Genomic DNA, 7182 nt, shown 5'->3' with positions numbered 1-7182 from the left:
AGCCTGGAAGCCGATTTTATTTTATTTTTTTTTTCGAAAAAATATTTTTTTTTAGGATGTTAAATAAATTTCAAAGTCCCGTTGCTAGGCAGCAGTAGCGTCCATAGCAACGTTGCTCAAAGGCATACAACTAGATCCTGGTATGAACCTACCTGTCAAGTTTCATCAAAATCGGTTGACTCCTCTGGCTTCCAGGGCTGTCCATTACATACAAACAAACATACAGACAGATGGAAAAACTGAGAATAAGGGTAGTCTAGCAACCACCCAATAGGTATAGATATAGATATATGGATGGATGGATGTATAGATAGATCTATGGATGGATGGTGGATGGATAGATAGATATATAGATGTATAGTCGTCACTGTTAGGATGAAACGTCACCTTTCGGGATGAAACTTTTGAGGAACTTTCCATGTTTCAGCGCAAGTTTCTTGAATTGTTGACATTTATCAACGCCATTGCAAATGACTACTTTTAAACACTTAATTAGCATGAACATTAAACGATCTATTTTCACAGTTGCTTTCATTTTGAAAACGCCACGAACATGTGATTTGTAACCACAGCCCACCTTCACTGTATTTACTATAATATAATGCGCCCCCATCCCCATCATGCCCGGTGAATAACTCACCTGTTTGTTTGGTAATCTCTGTTGGAGACTAGGTGTTCCAGGTGTTGTCAGCTATTGTTTGGCAGATGTATCTGTGGGTCGTGTTTGCTCATCGATTTGTGGTTCCTGTGTAGTCAAATCCGAGGAGCACCACATCTTGTGCACATTCAGTGGGGAGTGTTGCATTGCAGAGCATGCCGTACTTCAGATGAGGATGCAAGTCCGGTTGTCCCTTCGACATCAGGTTGAAGACTTACTTGTACATGGTTTGGATACACCGTACGTTCAAAAAGTCAACCGTTGTGAGCTGGTAACCTGCGGACAAATTACCTACGAATGTGCTGATATGCAGAATACAAGCGAATCAAGGATGTGGATGTGAAGTTAAATTACTTTCATGGTGAGAACGGTGTGCTTATACACTTGCAAGACACGTGTTTTGATAGATCTCGATAATGGAATGTTTCCATGATAGATGGATCATGCATGGTCACCATGTAAAGTGCACCTGTCCTTGTTTAATCTGTGAAAGCATCAATGTCTAGGTCTCACCCTCCCCATAAGGCACTCGTTCAATCCTTCTTATTATTTTCCATTTCCCTTTCTCCAGTTTTATTCCAGAATTACGACAACTGTTTGAGCAGAAAGGATCTGGTGTTCCATCTTCAAGTCGTGTCACAACTGGTCGGGGCGCTCACACGGTGAAATCCGCCTGCAGGACACGACACGCTTGTTCTCGTACAGGTGGCGGTACATACCGACAGAATCCTGCAGCTTGCCGTGAGCTCTCACCGCGACGGGCAAAGGAAAAAGTTTCCTTCTAAAGTTAAACTATCATTGATCAATTTCCTCGGGATTTCGCGTTGAAGGTTCCCTCGTATTCGAGGACCTTCAGGAGGCTGGCACAGCGGTTATAGACTAGGAAGGTGAAAACGAGGGAAGGTGTCCGACGATACGCTCGATGTACACATGGGGAATTTTAATGATATTGTGGCGACGCGTGCGGTGGAACACCCTAGGCTGATTCCTCGTGAACCACATGGGACCTTCAAACCATCAACAGGGAGTGCAGTGCAAGCAAGATGGGGAACTCGGCTTAAATGGCCTCCTCTGATGGGCAGCGCTTGCTCTGTGATGCAGTGGCCCCTTTGCTGTCACATCGGTTGCACGATTCTTTCAGAGATCAAATGTGGAGGAATAAACAGTCGTCAGGAAGACCATTCGAACGTCCTTCCACGGTGACTTATGATGACTGATTATGCATAATGTCATGAGAATATCAACTCTTGGGTGAATAGGGTTTCATTGACATCAAATGCTAAATCCTGAAGCTGCCGGGCACGCAGCGTGAAAGCTGAGAATGCTCCAAGTTAAGGAGCAGGAATGCTTTGAGTGTGGAGTGGGTGGCGGGAGGGAGGTGGGAATGCGAACTGGGAGGAGAGAGTGGTGGCAGATGGGAGGAGAGAAGGGTGGGAGCAGGACAGGCCACGGGACAGAAGAGAGACAAGGAAGAGAGAGAGAGAGAGAGAGAGAGAGAGTTTGGGAAGCGGTAAAGAAGCGTGTGCTGGGATCTGTTGGTGTGGAGGAAGCACGCGGACAGGTGAGTGCAACGCGCGAGCGAGCGGACAGGTGTGCAAGCAACTCGATAGCCAATACAGTAGGCTACGTAAAAGCACGAAAGTGACACGAGGCTGTCAAAATCACATGAAATGCAGAAACACGGACAATGACATGTAAAGAGGAGGAGGACAGATTATGGAAATAAAAAAAATCATACAACGTATAGACAAAGACGAACGTTGAACGCTGATGAGCGGAGACATTTGTGAGTGCACAGATGGACAAACACAGTCACAGCGCCATCGGCTATAACCAAACGTGTTGTCGCTTTGTTCTCCTTGGGGACCTGTTAGTATTTTTTCCCCCCCCATCATCCCGTGTCATGGGCTTCTCACTGCATCTCTCGCACACAGACACAATCACTGCTTCTTCCCGCAGAATAACAATGATCTGATGATCCGGATAGAAGGGAAATTGGAACGGGCAATGATCTAGACAAGGCGAAGCATTTCAAACAAAACAACACAAACACGAAGACTTTTTTTTTTAAACCTTAAAGGTAAATCATGTTGGGAAAGCACCGCAACCGTCAGGTTCATCAACATCATAGGCCTCGGGAACACGGACAGGTGCACGAATCATGGACAGTGGCTATGTTATAGGTGGGTTTAAATAATACACCTGTCCTGCTCAAGCAAAACTTGCAAAACAAATCGTCATTTTAAGGCAAATTCGTTTCATTACTCTTCGCAGCAAAAAGGAAAGGAATGTCGTGCTTCAAGTGCCTCACACGAAGACAAAACAAAACAAAAGTGACAATCTGAAACCCGCACCATCCTGCTTGTGCCATGAGTGTGTGAATCGCCTCGAGTTAATGGGAGTGGGTGACTGTGGATGACTTTGGTGTCAGTGATGACTGCACCGTGGATTGTGCTTGTAACAATTAAAACACCGTCAACTCTCCATCATTCTAATGGCCGTGGAAACCATTGAAATCGATGGAAAACGGATGCTTTGTGACAACAATTGTCACCTCTCCTGGATAGGACACAGCAATTGGTACCCGCATCCATCCACTTATTCAAACTTGCATCCTCATTTTACATTGCCTTTGCTTGGAGCTTCAACAAACTCAAGATGACGTGGACAAGACGACACGAAAAATGTCAACAATAAAATGAAAAAGATGTTTCCTTACAAAAGTGACGCCGATGGAATCGATTTTCGATGGAGATAATTGAGTCGACGTCGAACACGGAGTCGCCCACAGCAAGGATGCGCTACGTACGAACAGAAACTTATATTCAACAATGTGAAAAGTTTTGTTTACCTGACAAATTATTCCGAAGGATATGATGGAGATTGAGATCGAGTGATTTTGGGGGATGACAACGATGGATATCTCGTCGTGGTATCTGCACGATGGAGACGTCGGGACCAAAATGACTTCCTGTCATTTCACCCAAATCCATTGGATTTACCATCATTGCAGTTCACAGCCGAATGGAATCTGTTCAATGAAACGAGACAAACCTGGGTCAATGGACGTGAAGTTGTGAGCTCTTTCGACGTGACAGTTGCGTGACTTTGTTTCAGCTGCTGACCCACGTCTGCCTTGTTTATTTGGGAATATTGTATGGTTTAAGATAGAGGACTCCATTGTGGAAATGATCGGTGACTATTGGGTTTATGTTTGCAGGTTAACAAACCTTTTTTTTAGTTTTATTTTTTTTTAACTTTATTGTGTTAAACTTTGTATAATTCTTATTTCCTTCCTCATTGTATTAATGGACGCTCTCAATCGATTCACCAATTCATACATTTGAGTAAGTTAGTGTCAGTATATACGTGGACTCAGCTTTTAATTACCATTCATTTTACAGTATGAGCAATAGTTCCAACGAGAAAATAAAAATAATTGCAAACGAGCATGGACCCACGGATATTCCACGTTATGTAAAATGTAACTTTAAGTCCTCAGCCCCCTCCCACCCAGCTCCAAATTGTCAAGGCCACTGTCCCCCATCTCAAATCTTCAAACCTCCTCTCCACCTCAAGTCCTCAACCCCCCAATCCCAAGTACTCAACCCTCCCACCCAAAGTAATCAACTCCCTCAAATCCTCAACTCCCCCCACCTCTGAGCCTCAACCCCCACCCAAATTATCTGTCCATCCCTCCCCCTTTCTTCTTAAAGTGCTCAACCCCTCCTCCACCCCCACCCCAACCAAACATCAAGTCCTCAACCCCTCTCCCAATCCCATGTCTATGTCTTCAAAGCCCTCCCCACTACAAGTTCTCAAATTCTTCTCCACCCCAAGTCTTCACCCCCCACTGCCCACTCCCATAGCCTCAGCCCTCCTCTCCAAACTCTCTGTCTTCTCCTCCCCCTTTCTTCTTCAATTCCTCAACCCCACTTCCAAACCAAAGTCCGCAACCCCCCCATCCCCCGCCAAATCCTCAAACGCCCTCTCATAACTCTGCCTCCTCTCTGTCCCTCCTCACACCCCAACTCTCTGTCCTCCCTTCTGCCTTTCTTCCCATTCTTAACGACGTTACACAAGGAACTTTGGTGCAGGAGGAGGCCATTTGGCCCATCATGCCTGCGTTGTTGCTCTTCCCGTTTGTGAAGAACAATGGTCAAAGTATATAATGACGGAACAAGGTTAAAATCACAATCTCTTCCCCTTTTATTCCAGTTCTTAGCCATTCCTGTCCCGTTTGTAACGAACAATGTAAAAAGTATATTAAAAAAAAAAACATTTAAAATCACAGTCTCGCGAGATTCCATCATCTCATGATTATTTAGTAAAAATAGTGGTTAAGTAAGCTAAACAATAAAAAAAAAATAAACATAACATAAGGTCGATCATAATGGAAAAAATCTATACAGCCGGAACTCCTCAGACAAAGAGGTTTATAATGAAATGGGGTTTATGGTTCCTGGTCCAGTAGTTTGAGAGGAAATCGTCGGATCGACAGAGAAACAAACAGAACAAACATATTATTATATTGGACGTTTGAGTTTATTTTAAAATTAAGGGCACTTGAGTTGCTCATGTTCAATTTGATGATAATTGTTCACCCCATTGGATTTACTGAATTTAAAGTTGTGGCTATTTCATGCATCACGAATCAACTCTCCAAGAAAGAAAGTTACAAGGGAGAGTCAAAGGTTTTTCCCTTCATGACAAGAAATGGTCTTTTGCTCATGAAACTCTTCACAGATGTTTCTCGGTCGTCTCCGGCAATTGTCATAAATTGTTCCCACTTGTGGGTGAATTTCCTGATGCCATTGCACGATGGAAGTTTTTTTCCCCCCTGTGGGCGAATTTCCTGATGCCATTGCACAGATGTAATTTTTTTTCCCACTGGTGGGGGAATTTCCTGATGCCATTTCATGATGTAAATTTTTCCCTCCAGTAGGGGAATTTCCTGATGCCTTCTCATGATGTAAATTTTTCCCTCAAGTGGGGGAATTTCCTGATGCCTTCTCACGATGTAATTTTTCCCTCAAGTGGGGGAATTTCCTGATGCCTTCTCATGATGTAAATTTTTCCCTCAAATGGGGGAATTTCCTGATGCCATCTCGCGATATAAATTTTTCCCACTGGTGTGGGAATTTCCTGATGCCATCTCACGATGTAAATTTTTTCCACTCGTGGGGGAATTTCCTGATGCCATCTCACGATATAAATTTTTTCCACTGGTGGGGGAATTTCCTGATGCCATCTCACGATGTAAATTTTTCCCTCCAGTGGGGGAATTTCCTGATGCCATCTCACGATGTAATTTTTCCCACTGGTGGGGGAATTTCCTGATGCCATCTCACGATGTAAATTTTTCCCTCAAGTGGGGGAATTTCCTGATGCCATCTCACGATGTAATTTTTCCCGCTTGTGGGGGAATTTCCTGATGCCATCTCACGATGTAATTTTTTTTCCACTGGTGGGGGAATTTCCTGATGCCATCTCACGATGTAATTTTTTTCCACTGGTGGGGGAATTTCCTGATGCCATCTCACAATGTAATTTTTTCCCACTGGTGGGGGAATTTCCTGATGCCATCTCACGATGTAATTTTTCCCACTGGTGGGGGAATTTCCTGATGCCATCTCACGATGTAAATTTTTCCCTCAAGTGGGGGAATTTCCTGATGCCATCTCACGATGTAATTTTTCCCGCTTGTGGGGGAATTTCCTGATGCCATCTCACGATGTAATTTTTTTTCCACTGGTGGGGGAATTTCCTGATGCCATCTCACGATGTAATTTTTTTCCACTGGTGGGGGAATTTCCTGATGCCACCTCACAATGTAATTTTTTCCCACTGGTGGGGGAATTTCCTGATGCCATCTCACGATGTAATTTTTCCCATGAGTGGGGGAATTTCCTGATGCCATTGCATGATGTAAGTTTTTTTTTCCCACTCGTGGGGGAATTTCCTGATTCTATTTGACGATGTAAATTTTTCCCTCCAGTAGGGGAATTTCCTGATGCCTTCTCATGATGTAATTTTTTTCCACTGGTGGGGGAATTTCCTGATGCCATCTCACAATGTAATTTTTTTCCCACTGGTGGGGGAATTTCCTGATGCCATCTCACGATGTAATTTTTCCCATGAGTGGGGGAATTTCCTGATGCCATTGCATGATGTAAGTTTTTTTTCCCACTCGTGGGGGAATTTCCTGATTCTATTTGACGATGTAAATTTTTCCCTCCAGTAGGGGAATTTCCTGATGCCTTCTCATGATGTAATTTTTTCCCACTGGTGGGGGAATTTCCTGATGCCATCTCACAATGTAATTTTTTCCCACTTGTGTGGGATTTTCCTCATGCCATTGCACGGATGGAAGTTTTTTTTTTCCCCCATCCGGAGGCTTTTGTCTCCCAGGAGAACCGCGATTAAGACAAAAGTATGTTTTAACGTTTTATTTACACATGATACACACTTCATTGTTTCAGTGCTGCTATCCCGAGTATCTGTTCCTTTTTCATTTTCCTGTC

General features: G+C 43.8%; 1 protein-coding gene across 2 annotated transcripts in view; it reads left to right on the top strand.

Annotated features, from left to right (window-relative positions):
• The first annotated feature begins 2080 nt into the window (after positions 1-2080).
• Positions 2081-7182, top strand: part of LOC147015009 (regulator of G protein signaling 12-like) — a 66587-nt gene continuing 61485 nt past the window's right edge. Inside the window, exon 1 of one of the 2 annotated variants that reach the window (XM_085849289.1) lies at positions 2081-2219. The gene's annotated coding sequence lies outside the window, so the exon portion shown is untranslated. The remainder of the gene's footprint in view (positions 2220-7182) is intronic. The other variant, XM_085849290.1, reaches the window with a different exon arrangement.

The sequence above is a fragment of the Eptatretus burgeri genome, chromosome 12 (assembly GCF_056783735.1).
Source record: "Eptatretus burgeri isolate ZD-2024b chromosome 12, Ebu_testis_v1, whole genome shotgun sequence".
Lineage (NCBI taxonomy): Eukaryota > Metazoa > Chordata > Myxini > Myxiniformes > Myxinidae > Eptatretus > Eptatretus burgeri.
This window is presented reverse-complemented; position numbering and strand designations above follow the sequence as displayed.